Below are 13,684 nucleotides of genomic sequence, written 5' to 3'. Positions count from 1 at the left end.
CTTTCTTTTTGCTGAAAAATGATAAAGAAGTCTGAAGTTGGCCACATACATATATTGGGAAAAAGAAATGAATTTCCTTCACAGACGTCCTTTCGTTCACAATCGTTCCTTTCATAGACGAGTTAGGTGTCATCGATATAGATTATAATATTATAAAAGATGAAATATCTATTCAGTATTGGATTCCAAAATTAAGCTGTTTCCCTTTCTTTTAAAGAAAATATTAGTATTAATGTGTAATTAAATATATTGTCATATTCTGGCAAATTTTTCGCTTAATCGAAGCAGGGAAAGCCGCAAAAATCTGTGTGAAGCTAGTGTCCGCCGCCCAGTCGCTATCCAGCAACCAAAATCAAGAACGCAGCCTATTTCGTTTGCCTGCAACCTATTTATAGTCCGCGCCCGCTGTTATTAAATCGATATAATGCCCGGATCTCCTCAAATTCCCAACGAATTTTAAAAATTGTTTGTCCAGATATTAAGTTAGGTTAGGTTTGTTGTGAGTGGGACACAAAGCGTCCCACTGCGACTTTAGGTCTATTGTGGCTCACTCCTAGGTGTTTAATACTTCCCCAACCAAGTCCGCCTTCTTTAAGAGTTCGATAATTTGACTAGGAGAAACATTCTTAATGTCTTCCATGTTAGGTAAGGCATTGCCGAAGATGACCTGCTTGATTCTCTCTAGTGCCGGACATCTGCATAGGATGTGCTCTGCCGCCTCGTCTTCCTCCATGCATAGTCTGCATTCGGCGACTTCCGCCAAACCAATCCTATTCATGTGGTGACGCAGTTTGCAGTGGCCGATATATATTCCCATTAGGGCTTTTAGGTGCTTTCTATGCTTTCCTTTCCTGTCCAGATATTAACAATGAAATAATTAAAAAGCTGAATGTTAAGGAAATAAAAAGGCTTCCAAAACCTGCCCATCAACTATAGTAATGTATTTTATGTTATATGTTATATCCCTTTGCGCATTGAATATAACTAGAATAAGACTAGACTCTAGGGGAAAAAGTTTAATAATTCATTTACATAATTATTAACGGCGCATATACATATTTGAAACAATCAATCACATAAATAAAATATTCTCATTTGTAAATAAATCAAAATCAAAATTGAACGTCCATCTCGGCAGAGCCGCGCTTTTAAATCGTAAATGGATCCACCAAAACGGATCCGAATCTTCGACGTCGCCAACTGCTATTTCGCGGAGTAAAGTCGGCTGTGAAAAAATCCTGAAAATTCCCGGGGAATTATAGGAGACACGGACATTATATTAAGTAAATAAGCGGGTGCGGACTATAAATAGATTGCTGGCAAACGACATAGGCTGCGTTCTGCCAGGAAGGAAACCATTTCATAAAGGTGATAATATTTATTTATGTAGAATCCTTTCAAAAATCTTGCCCAGACTATTTAATACGCTAATATTGGCTAGGTTGCAGGATTACTAAGTTTTATATTCCACATATTTGAAATCACTGCCAAGTCACTTTATCAAGAAATTTTGTAGAGATTTTGCGGAGAACTCCATTCGGTTGTTTTAGTGTTCCCTTGTGCGTCTTCACTTGAAATATGGTTCATGTATGTGGTCCTCTTTTTACAATGTCCATATCCAGAATATCCAGCCTGTTCAACACAAATTCCTTAGACATATGTCATACAGGATAAATCTTGGTGGGACCAATTTCTATCAACTTAAATAAAATCAGGTCAGGGAGGTTTTACATCTAACAACGTTTGAAAGCAGAAGAAATCTGAAAGACATGCCAGTTTTTTATAATATTCATCTTTCCTGTAAGTTATGCTCGCTATTATTGCCGAATATTGCCATTCATATACCATCAAGACAAACCCGTCAAGCTATTATATTATATTCTAAATAATACTTCATTTTGGAGTAGGCATGCAATTTTGATTTTTTTGTTCAATTTATTTTGTGTAATATTGGGCTTTTTGCCTATTGAAAAAATAAATAATCAATTATGATATTTCTCCTGTCATACTTAAAAATCGGTGTAACAAGGGATTCTTTTAGTATGTCTGAAAAACATCCTACCCTGAAAAGAAGAATAGACACTTCATCGAACCCATCAGGAAATTGGCAAAGCCTTAAAAATATATGATGCTATGTTGTCAGAGCCAATAGCTTTCTTAGGCTTCCAAGTTTTATTCCTCTATAAAATATCATCATCATTTCAGAAAAATTAAAACCATTATTATTATCACCAAAAGAAAGTAGACCCTTGGTTAAAGGAACTAGCTAATAGTGTACAAAGACATCTGTAAAACATTGCTTATAGGACAAAGTGGGTCCCAGACCATCTCTCCTGGCATCCTCTTTATTTCCTCAGAAATAACCAGAATATAGTAGGATCATGATATATAGTTTTCTATGTTTTTTTTTTAATTTAAATTATCTAATTTACTTTAAGATTTTATTTTTTTTTCTCAAAAATTCTCGTCGAAAGTTTTAAATTTATTAATAATGGCCAAACTTCTTAAAGTCCTTTCCATGAATAAAAGACATCCAAACCCTTATTAGCTTTAGCTCAAGTAGTATTACTATTTGTGATAATACAGATTAACTTTTGTTACTCCATAATTTTTAAATTCTAACGAAGTTTTAAGATTCTTGTGGATTTAATATTTCTAACAACTTCAGACACACCAGAAGTATTATTTGTTGAGGTATAAAAGGTACTTAAGGTACTATTTAAGGTATATAAGGTACCAAAAAGCTTACCTAAAAGTGAAGTGAAATTTGTATTTTACCCTGTATCATATCTTTTTAAAGGATTTTGTTATCACTGATTTTTCAAAATCAATAAATAAAGTGAATCATAATCTATCAATGAAGTTTTAAGAGGATCATCCTATGTAGATACGAATAAAAAGATACGGGATACAAAAACATATTGATGCTAAAGTTAGTAAAAACAAATAATTAATTTTCAACTTGTTTTCATTTTCATTTTCAATGTTCAACTTTAATTTGTTGTCAATAAATATGATTCTTTCGCCGAAAATTACATAAGTACCGATAAAGTTAAATTTTTTCGTTCAAAATGCGTATAATTGAAGAAAATAAACAAGCCTTTCACGTCATAATAATATTAAATGATCCTAAACCAAGGACAAATAATTTTTAAATCGATATCCAAAAACAATAAAATTATGTATTTTACCCCTACTAAGTCGTTGATGTTTACACCTCGATACAACACAGTTATCTTTTTTAAGGAGATACTGTTTTAGCTATAGAAACTTATCAACAGCAAGCAATAATATAGGGTATTTTTTAATACTATAATTATTATTTTCTTTACTTATCAATAGAATTTGATAGCAGCGTAACAGCTGCGTGCCACTTTCTTTTGCATTTTTATCCTAGGTGTGGGTATGTGGATAACCGAAATCATCCAAATTTAAAAAAAAAATGTTATTTTTGGCAGTGGTTATTTTTAGCCAGTTTTGATTGCCTCTTCATTAATACTTTTTTTCTATTAAACAGAGAGCTATTTTTTTAAATTGTCTCAATTCTGTTTGTTTTTCTCAACCAACAATAGTTGAGAAATGTACGATTCACCTATTAGTATCAAGACATTCAATATTAAATTAATTTCTTTCAAAATAATTAAATTGTTGACAAATTGTGTTTCGCTGTCCTTACCAATCTATCCAATACGTGTCCGAATAGCACAAGCTCCTTCACTACGCGCGTTAGCAGATCCTCTTCACTCAGTGTATATACATGTAGGTAGAATCCTGTATATCTTGTGACCCTGTGATCCACAATTTGCAATATCAAGTATTCCATTAATTTCTCTTGGTCACCGCAGAATACAAATGTCTGTCTCGGAGAAGCCCATTCTATATAGGTAGTCGTTGCAAGTGTAGTGGAGTGTGAGCGCCCCTACCAGCGTCCGTAGGCTTTTTTTTTCAGTCTTAGAGCCTTCTCAGCGTCGAACCTCAGGGACTTTTTGGATTATACCAACCCAATGGTATCATTTCAATGTTGCGTCATCGTATACTATATTTATTTTGCACTCTCAACAAATCTTTATTGTACCCAAAAAATATGGTGAAACCCTATATATGATGTATATCAGGAATGATTATATACTCTTCTCCACGGAGGGTTTTTTTCTTCAGCTAAGCAACTCTAACCGCTTAGGCAGATTACTGTGTAGCAAAGATAACCCCAGCAATAGCAACATTTCCTACTGTATAGATAGCAATGTAACAGTAATTCTCTTCTCCCCATTAGCTGCTGATGAATCTATAAGGAGCAAATATGTAAAAAGTCCATGAGCTGCTAAGCCCTAGACGCCCTAGGTCTTTAAGCCATAATACCAAAAAAAAAAAGAAATCCTGGAGAAAATAGCCCTATTCTAATGAATATGAGTTCAGTGCGCCGATGTTAACTCACCAGCCAGTGGAATGAATTTTGGGCAAGTGCTTCGAATCCTCCGAAAATGAGCGAGGATCTGACCTCAAGAACACCTCAAACCAAATGGAAAATACCACTATTGGAAGCGCCGGTGAGAATCCCCTTAACTAGGACCATAGCAACAACAAACCTAACTTGGCAAAAAAATTACCGTACGCTGCTCAAACACTTTTCGGCACTACTAAGTCAACTGAACTAAAAAGGCCGAGCCGAAACTCCCATTTATAAAGGCGACAAAACTACCGGAAATCTAGTTCCATCGCTCATCAAAATAAAACCAGAGTAAAAAAATAACTAATTTACTCTTCCCACAAGAGAGACGAGCAGTAGAACAAATCTCAACACTGTTGTCAAGGGAGCTGAACCCGGTCAACACGAACAAGAGGATATAAGATAAACTCTGAAGCTGAACCGCAAAGATATCAAAAGATAGCCGAATCCTCGCAAATCCTACTGAACCAACATCTCATAGAAATCTATTTTGATCGCCCAAATATCCTGTGATAAAGAATCAGTTCCAGACGTGGCTTGACAAGACAACCCAATCCGTAGGATTTAAGAATATTTCTTGACAACGCTGCAAGACTGAAGCGCCCTTATGTCTCAGGTAATAAAACCCAGTCATGTAATCCAATCCAACTATGACTTACTTGTCCGGAGTAATGTTGGTTGATTCAACAAATTTTACAGATCAGTTCCGAACCGATCCAGTCCAAACAAATTCCTGTTCCATCCGTCAGTTCCAAGTTCAGGTCCGAACTGAACCCGCATAGGTAGTAGGTATATACTACGGGACTATAAACTAATAAATGGCTATATCACTTCATAAATCTATTATTTGTTTAAGAATTATAGAAGGTGTCAATTTGACAAGGTACCACCCTCTATATTTCTGCCCCTGTATAAAATTTAAAAAATTCTAAAAACACGTCAAATTTATTTTTGAGGGGCACATTTTTTAGGTTAGTTTACAATCAAATTGCACCAGCCCTCTGGCGGAGGCGGACATAGCCTCTAAAATCTTAAATGGAAAGAGGGGCCGAGTTATACTTCATTTTAAAGGTCTTCTAGTTACCCTTTTAAAGAGACCACGTACTTTATCTTTTTGTTAATACTTTATAAGAAATTAAAACCGTAGAGATTTTTATTTTTTTAAGTAATAACTATTGTAATAAAATAGAACATAAAAAAGTAATAAAAGGTAACCTAATTTATAAAATGTTCAACATGTTGTCCATTCTTTTCCAAACAGTAATAAAGTCTGCTCTCAAACTCCTTTCTAACATTTTGAAAAACTTCTACCTGGATTTCTCTGCTTCTTCTTTTTAAATTTTCCACATTACTAGGTTGTGTTTTAAAACCATTGACTTTAAATGCCCCATAAATAAATCTAAAGGTGAAAAATCAGGTGATCGTGGTGGCCATTCAATTGTTTCCAGTGGCCGACTGGCAGGATATTTATCATTTAACCACTCTCTAACTGAAAGAAAAAAGTGTGGTCCTACATCTTGTTGGAACTGTATTAAATTTTCTTGCAAAATCAATTTAAAAAAATAAAATAAATATTAAATCAATCAATACAAAATAAAATCAATATTACCCGCTGCATCAGTTTGATTTTCTAAGCAAGATGTTATTAGGGTCTATTGTGTCTTCTTAGTGAGCAGATTAAGGTAGAGTTTAGATTTTCGCTTTTTATTTTTCGCTTTTAGATTTTCTTCAATAAATAATGGTCCGAGAATAGAATTTCCAAGAATACCAAACATTTATCTTCTCTGGATAATGTGTGTGACCTTCTCTAAAAATTCGCGGATTTTCATTACTCCAGTAGCAACAATTTGTTTGTGGACATTTTCATGTAAAAAAAATAAACACTCACCAGTAGAGAAAATATTCTGTAAAATATTTTGGTTTTCGTTTATTAAATTAGCCATTATTTCACAAAACTCAATTCTTTTATCAAAATTGTCAACAAAAAGCAAAAATTTGAAGAATTTGCATTTTTTACGGGTGAAATTGATGTAACTTGTGCTTTTCTTACTGCGAAGTGATGTAGGGGGCTTTGCATTAAAGGTGTCTAAAACTTCCAGTTGTTTCAGATTCATCCAAAACACGACGATTACTTCTTTTTTTGTTTGCAACCGAACCAGTTTGCATAAACTTAGCAATTAATTTTAAAACATATGTATGATTTGATTGATTAACTATTAGGATATCTTTAAACAACGCTGCCGTTCTTCTTTGCGCATTTTTGACTTTCCCCGTAAATAAGAATAATTTTCGTTCTTTGCTCAAGATTAAACACCATTTTTTAAAAAATACTTAAGAGCGCACAACGCTTGACTTTTTAGGGTTTCTTTACAACTTTTTAAATAATTTGTCAATCGTTACTAAAGTGATTAGCACGCAAGTACTAGTTAAGGAAATCTATCATGCTGAGTTTTCGCAAACTTCTCAATCAAAAGGTCGACTATGTGATATTCCTGAAAAGTTAATTAGAAGACCATTAAAATGAGGTATCATTCGACCCCTTTCCATTTAAGATTTTAGAGGTTATATCTGCCCTCGCCAGGAGGCTGCTGCAATTTGATTGAAAACTAACCTAAAAGATGTCGCCTTCCAAAATAGATTTCACGTATTTTTGAAAATTTTAAAATTCTATACAGGGGCAGAAATATAGAGGGTGGTACCTTTTCAAATTGATACCCTGTATAGCAATTGTACTAAAATTATCGATATACTTATTAGTCGTATAAAAATACACAAATAAGTTCGTAGAAAAAACACAAAATGTTAAGTCTGATATAATTTATTTGAAGGATCTTATCGATGTTGTTTTCAAAATATCGAAAAACACATTTAATAATTACGCACTTTTATGTTTAATATTTATAGAACACTTTTTTCGGTTTTTCTTGCCCTTTTATTAAAATTAAATTAATTTTATTCGATTAAATACATATTTTTATAAAATATTTTGTTTGTGTTTAATATATGTTAAAAAACAAACACTAAAATGAATGATGAAAATTTCTAGTGGCAATTTAAGATCTAAAACAAAACAAAAAGAATTCCGGACTAGGAAAATAGAAAAATAAAATGAATTTTAGTCCATCCGTCCATCATTTTGATAGTTCATACACGCATATAACAAGCAACACTCGACCTATTACAAGCTAGCTAAACAGGCTATACCGCCGCCGCGACGTTTCGTCGTATCAGTTTGGTTTTGCTAGAACGAATAATTCTCAAAGCAGTCCATACTCGAACTTTGACTCATATATTTTCTAGTAGATCGGTTGTTCCACGGTTCCAACTGTAAAAGTCAGTTCGGTAGGATCAATTCTGGTATTAGGTAGCCATCTCTAGCCCGGAGTTGATCCAAATCTCAAGAGAACAGAGTAACAAGCGCTGAATGTCAAGAATGAAATCAAAACATTGACCAACAAAAGGAAATCTATTCCCTCGAGATCAAATGTTACAAAATAAGGCAAGGGAAAAATGCCAAGGGGTAAGTAAGCAGCCACAATAAAATTATATAATTACAGAAAATATGAAGAACCAGTACCACTGAGTGGTCCCAAACTGAAACTAGCACCTAAACCAAACAAATCGAACACGTCACAGAGTGTAAGGTCAGGTAGAAGGGACGTGTAAGGAACAAGTCCGGGAAAAGCATACTCTCGGGATAAAATATTACATTGTCACTATCAAATAAAAAATTCATTAATAAGTTACTGTATTTATTATAGTCGGTAAAAATATTAATTTAATTAATACAAAGGTCTACTTTTGTGGCCCAGCAGAAATAACTTCTTTAACAACTTCAATCTCTTACAACAAAAAAGATGGAGGATGGAGGACAATTCCTGACTTCTGAACAGCCGCTCAGGGCTCTAGAAACCGATTGGCTATCTGAGAATATCTTAACGATTAGGACCTTACTTGGATCTACGGATCTCAGCGTCACTGCGGTTAAGAGTTTCCCACGGTGCAGGGTACTATCTCCCTTTTTATGGTCTATATTGGTGGATTACCTGATTAGGCTTCTTAACCGAAAAGACGACAAGACTATGGGTTATCAGATGGATAGTACCTCCATCCTGAGATACTGATCCAATAATTTCTCAATTGTCTTTAATATAAAAAAAGATAGACTGGGAACAAAGAAATATATTTAAATATTTTCGTTATTATAAAATATATACCACCGACATCTCGTGAACGCGTGAGCCAATATCAGCAATTATACAATATATGTTTCAAATTAGTTGTTGATACATTCTGCTTTTGAAAGCCACCTCCAACGTGCCGCTAAACGTAAAAACGTTAATTTTTTCAGTTAAAATTAGTATAAGTCCATGACTGCGCCATAAATTTTCCATTCATTCCATAACATAATATTGTGCAACGAAAAACTGGAGTTTAAAAGATGGCGGGGTTTATGCTCAGAAAAAATAAATGCGTAGCGCAGCTAAGTGCGTGGTCCAGTGATGGTCTTTCCTAGGATCTAATTTAAGGGCTACATGTAAATAGAGCTTTTTCTGGTGGTGGTAGCTTGCACAATCTGATAACTAAATGTAAAACTTCATATCATTCTTTCTTCACGTGAAAAAAAATGTTATTCAGCATATCAGGAGTTCTTTAAAAACGCCAACGCAAACCAAACACACGATATCAGCTCCTAGAGGTGGTTCAGAACATAACCTCACGGCAGTTCGCGAAAGTGTTTCAGAAAGGGCAGATATGTCAACTCATCATCGGGCACAAGAATTAGACATTTTAAGAGGCACTTTTTAGCGAATTCTCACTAAAGATTTACAGGTGCATGCCTGCAAAATTCAACTCACTCAACAACTTCTGGCAGCAGACCATGAACAGTGAAGAGATTTCACCAATTAGATTCTTGAGCAATCTGCTGATTTTGCAAATAAAATAATATTCAGTGATGAGCTCCATTTTTACCTTGGGCTTCGTTAATAGGCAAAACGGTGGCATTTGGGGCTCAGAAAATCCACAAATTCATTATCATTATCAGAAAGCAATACATCCACCACATATCGAAAACGAAGATTATGCAGTGGCGAATGTTATCGTGCTATGATAATACAGTTTTTTGTGCCTCATTTGAAAGCTATTGATCTAGTCGACATGTGGTTTCCGCAGGACAGTGCCACATGTCATACCGCCCGTGAAACATTGACGATCTTGCACGAGTGTTCTCTCGGTCGTATCATTTTCCGAATTGGCATCCATACTGTTGCAGTTTAACAAGCAAGCCAGCATGTCAGCAAAGCCAGTAGTAGCCATTTATAAGACATTTTTGATTTGAAATATTTTACTACTTTGCTACAGAAAACCTTTATTGAAAACTGAAATTTTGAGCTTTTATTGAAAAACCATTTATATTTCTCACTAAGTCTGTTTATTGTAATATCTCATTGTTTCCTTATCTTATGAAAAAATAAGACAACAAGAAAATACTATAGTTAAATCAATGAGTATGATTTTATACCGTAATGAGTGTAAAAACATCATGTAATTCATATAATTCACCGGGGAATTTAGCCATGGAATGCCGACCCGAGAATGGTATTTTTGCCTGTAATGACCTGTACCCTTAAGAAAATTAGGAGTAGGTCAGCTTTAGTTGTACGGTGCAGATCTCGCTCATAAAATTTTGCATTGTAATACCGTGGATTATTTCTATTTATATATTCAATTATTTTCTTGATTTGTGTTTACATTTATTTTATATATACGTTGTTTACAAGTATTATTTTATCTTGTCAATGCAATGTGAAAATAAAAACTTCAATTATGTGGTCAGATATCAGAAGACATTTAAAAGGATTCCAAAACTATTGTATTTAAAACTAAACCCCTCAACTTACCTAATGTAGGATTTTTGTGATTTCTTCTTGTGATTAGACCTGATGAACTGTATGACCTCAACAAAAGTTTCTATTTAAGATTTGGAAGTTGCGAAGAAGTTGCAGCGAATATCTGTAATAAGATTTTTTTTGTTAATAGATAATTCTGCAAAAATAAAAATGTTATTATATTTAAATAGGATGTTGCATTTAAAACAAAAATGTTGGTATTTAGCACAGTTACGTAAAACACTCTATAATTATTAATAGTATCTAAGTTTTTCTTTTTTTAATCTGGCCTCCATTTATTTTTTATCACATTTATTCTATTATAATATGCCTTTGTGGCCATATTGCGTAATTGTCAGTTTACTTTTTGAAAAATGACATTTTATATTTTCCATGGGTTTGCTGCTGCCTCCGTTTCTTTCTCATGTTTTTAAGTAGAACATAACAACAACTTAAAGTAATAAAAGCCGTTAGAGCTATCGTATTAATTATTACCATGGAACCGGAAGTTACTATGAATAATTAGCCGGAAATCATACGCCACCTGTTTTCCTTTTTAAAAATAAATATGAGCAAATTTACCTGTTTTACAACTACTTTAACATTTTAGAAGCAACCTGCATCCACACACCATACACACCACATCCACATCACTTTCTTGATCCTAAGAATATCGGTTTAGAAGTTGCCCAATAATTAACGTTAAGGAACTTCTTAATATTACGTATAATTTTTAAGTTTTGATATAATCATTACGCATTAGATGCACGAAAATACTTAGAATATTAAATAGATGAAAATATCTATTTATTTTAAATTAAAATAGCCCGGCACTGTCTTTATAATATTACGTATCAGAAAAAGTGACCCATTTCGGAAATCGGACAGAACCTTGATAAATCTCTATTTTTTGTTGAGAAATATCATTGGCTAAGGTCGTGATGCTGTTTTTAGTGTTTTGACTTTAGGAATTGCATTTTACTATTATTATACAGTAGTGCCATCAAATAAACAAAATAAATTCGCGGAATGCTTTAAGTAATCAGTAAAATCTAAAAATAAATAAAATATCTAAAGAAGACTATTTTGCATACAGGATGTTCTAATTTATGTTCTTCTACTGGAACAAATGGCTAAATGTGCCAAGCACAAGGCCAAAAAAAACAAAAGAAAAAAACGGGATCTTACAAAATAAGAAAACTCTTTGGAGACAACTTAAAAAAAGCGGATTAAGCCATTTAAAATTAATTTAACTCCAAAAATGTATCCTGATTATCCCAATTTCTTTTAGTTTTATTATTCTTTTCAGTTTTTAAAGTCAGAAATTCACTCAATTTTTTTTTTTTTAGCTTTTTATGGTTTTAAGTTTTTGTATTTTTGTTATTTTTAATTTGAAATTTTTAGAATATTTTTTTAATTTTCCAAGTTATTCGATAATTTTTGATTATTCCAAACATTTGGAATAAGGTTTCCTTTTATTCCGAGAATTCGAAGTAATTTTTCACGTCTTTCAGGCGTTTGAAAATAATTTTTCATTTAGTTTTGGGTTTTTTTTTAGGGTGATTGGCGTTTTTAATTTGAGAAATTTTCAAGTTTTTAGACTTTTTTGATAAGCTTTCCAGGTTTCTCTAGTAATATTTTAATTATTCCATGAATTTAAAATAAAGTTTTGTTTCATTTCAGGCTTTTAGAATCGGTTTTCTATTTTCCAGATGCTTGGAGTTATCACTTCCAGACATTTAAAGTAATTCTGTAGGTTTTCCAGAAAACTGGATTATATTTCTATTTTATTTCAGACATTTGATGTAAATTTTTACGCCTTCCAGAGATTTCAATTTTTTTTTAATATTTTCCAGGAATTTTGCGTAATTTTCTAAGATAAAATGGAGAATGACATTTTTTTTTGTCATACATTGATGTAGAAAACATTTAAAATTACTCCAAATGCCTTAAAAAAATTAAAAACATTTAGAGTGCTTGGAAGACAAAAGAAAGTTTTAAAAAATTTGATTGCCTAGAAAAACTAGAAAATTACGTCAAATGATTTCGAAAACTTATTAACAATATTTCAAATTCATGGAAAATTAATAAAAATGGAAAATTAATATAAGTGCGATTTAGCCTAAATGTTTGACCTGCTTAAACATTTAGGCTTGATTTATAAAAATCGAATTTTGGATTAATGGAACTCTTAATGGTGATTCTTATTAGCAGTTTTTAAGATCAGATTTTGAAGACTATTTGGATAACATGATTCTTTCAGAAAATTACTATAAAGTTTGTTTTTTTTTGAGTAAATAGATTAGTTTAGTCTCTTTTGAAATATTTACGGGTGTTTCGAAAATAATAAGGGTGTAACTTTGAAGTAATGTGTGTACACTACTACGGTATTGCATTGCTAGTATTACATCTTGTATTTATTGTACTTGTAACATTTATTGACGATTATAGATATTTTTAAATATTGTCTTGTGACTTTATGCGCAGCCTACTGCGGTAAATTTTGTTTTTTTTTTTAAAATTCAGGTTTTTGAAAATAAAAAAATATTTGAAAAAAACATTATTGAAAAGGAAATTTTGCAAGGATTTTCAAAATGCAAAAACCAAATATGGCGCCTTTAACAAGAAACAAAGTTAACGATGGTTTCCACGCTGTCAATTAATGTCAAAATATTTTAAGCGCCCCAATCAAGAAGACTGGAGGGAGGAGATATATCTAGCCTGTGCTGGTTGGGCCAAATCCTGTATGGCAAGTTTTCTACCATCATAAAGCTATGCTCGTATGAGCAGTTTGCGTAATAACGTAATGCGCAACAGCCGTTTGGCAAATGTAAATAAAAATCAACATGTAAACAAGCGCAAAATATGAGATGGCGGGAGAAATGGGGAGGGAAAGAGACATCCGATGAGACGCATGCAAGAATGCGGAAACGAGCAGGTTCTCGTAGATAGGCTCCAGCTCGATGCATGGGGCAAGCATAGGAGATATCTCTCCTCCAGTCTTCTTGGCCTCAATAAGGCCTTTATTGTTTTTTTAATTGCGACTACGAAAGGAATTCAAATAAAAATTTGACGTTTAAAAAAAATTAAAGAATTCTAACGTTGTCAAGAGCTAATTTGCGAAAGAGGAATTAAACTGGAAAGAAAGTTATTTTAATTTAAAATTCAATGTTATACAATCATAAAAAAATATAAAAAGAAATGAGGATTGTAACATGATTTTTGAAGTTCTTTTTCTATTTAATAACTATATTTTTTATTTATATTTTTGACTGACGATTGGTCGTAGATCTCGCACGCCACCACATGGTATTTGGTTGTGTCTAAAAGTATTGACTAATATGGT

The 13,684-nt window shown here is 32.9% G+C and overlaps 2 protein-coding genes across 8 annotated transcripts in view; one reads left to right on the top strand and one right to left on the bottom strand.

The window, feature by feature from the left end:
- The window catches only part of LOC126749023 (structural maintenance of chromosomes protein 2-like), a 445,423-nt gene that overhangs the window by 81,273 nt on the left and 350,466 nt on the right, over positions 1–13,684 (top strand). The window lies entirely within an intron of this gene.
- The window catches only part of LOC126748915 (biotin--protein ligase), a 227,154-nt gene that overhangs the window by 150,040 nt on the left and 63,430 nt on the right, over positions 1–13,684 (bottom strand). For 6 of the 7 annotated variants that reach the window (XR_007664835.1, XM_050458459.1, XM_050458478.1 and 3 more), the window contains exon 2: positions 10,351–10,462. The gene's annotated coding sequence lies outside the window, so the exon portion shown is untranslated. Of the gene's footprint in view, positions 1–3,191; positions 3,265–10,350; positions 10,463–13,684 lie in introns of those variants that run through there. The other variant, XM_050458501.1, reaches the window with a different exon arrangement.

This window comes from Anthonomus grandis, chromosome 2 (genome assembly GCF_022605725.1).
Source record: "Anthonomus grandis grandis chromosome 2, icAntGran1.3, whole genome shotgun sequence".
Classification (NCBI taxonomy): Eukaryota; Metazoa; Arthropoda; class Insecta; order Coleoptera; family Curculionidae; genus Anthonomus; species Anthonomus grandis.
This window is presented reverse-complemented; position numbering and strand designations above follow the sequence as displayed.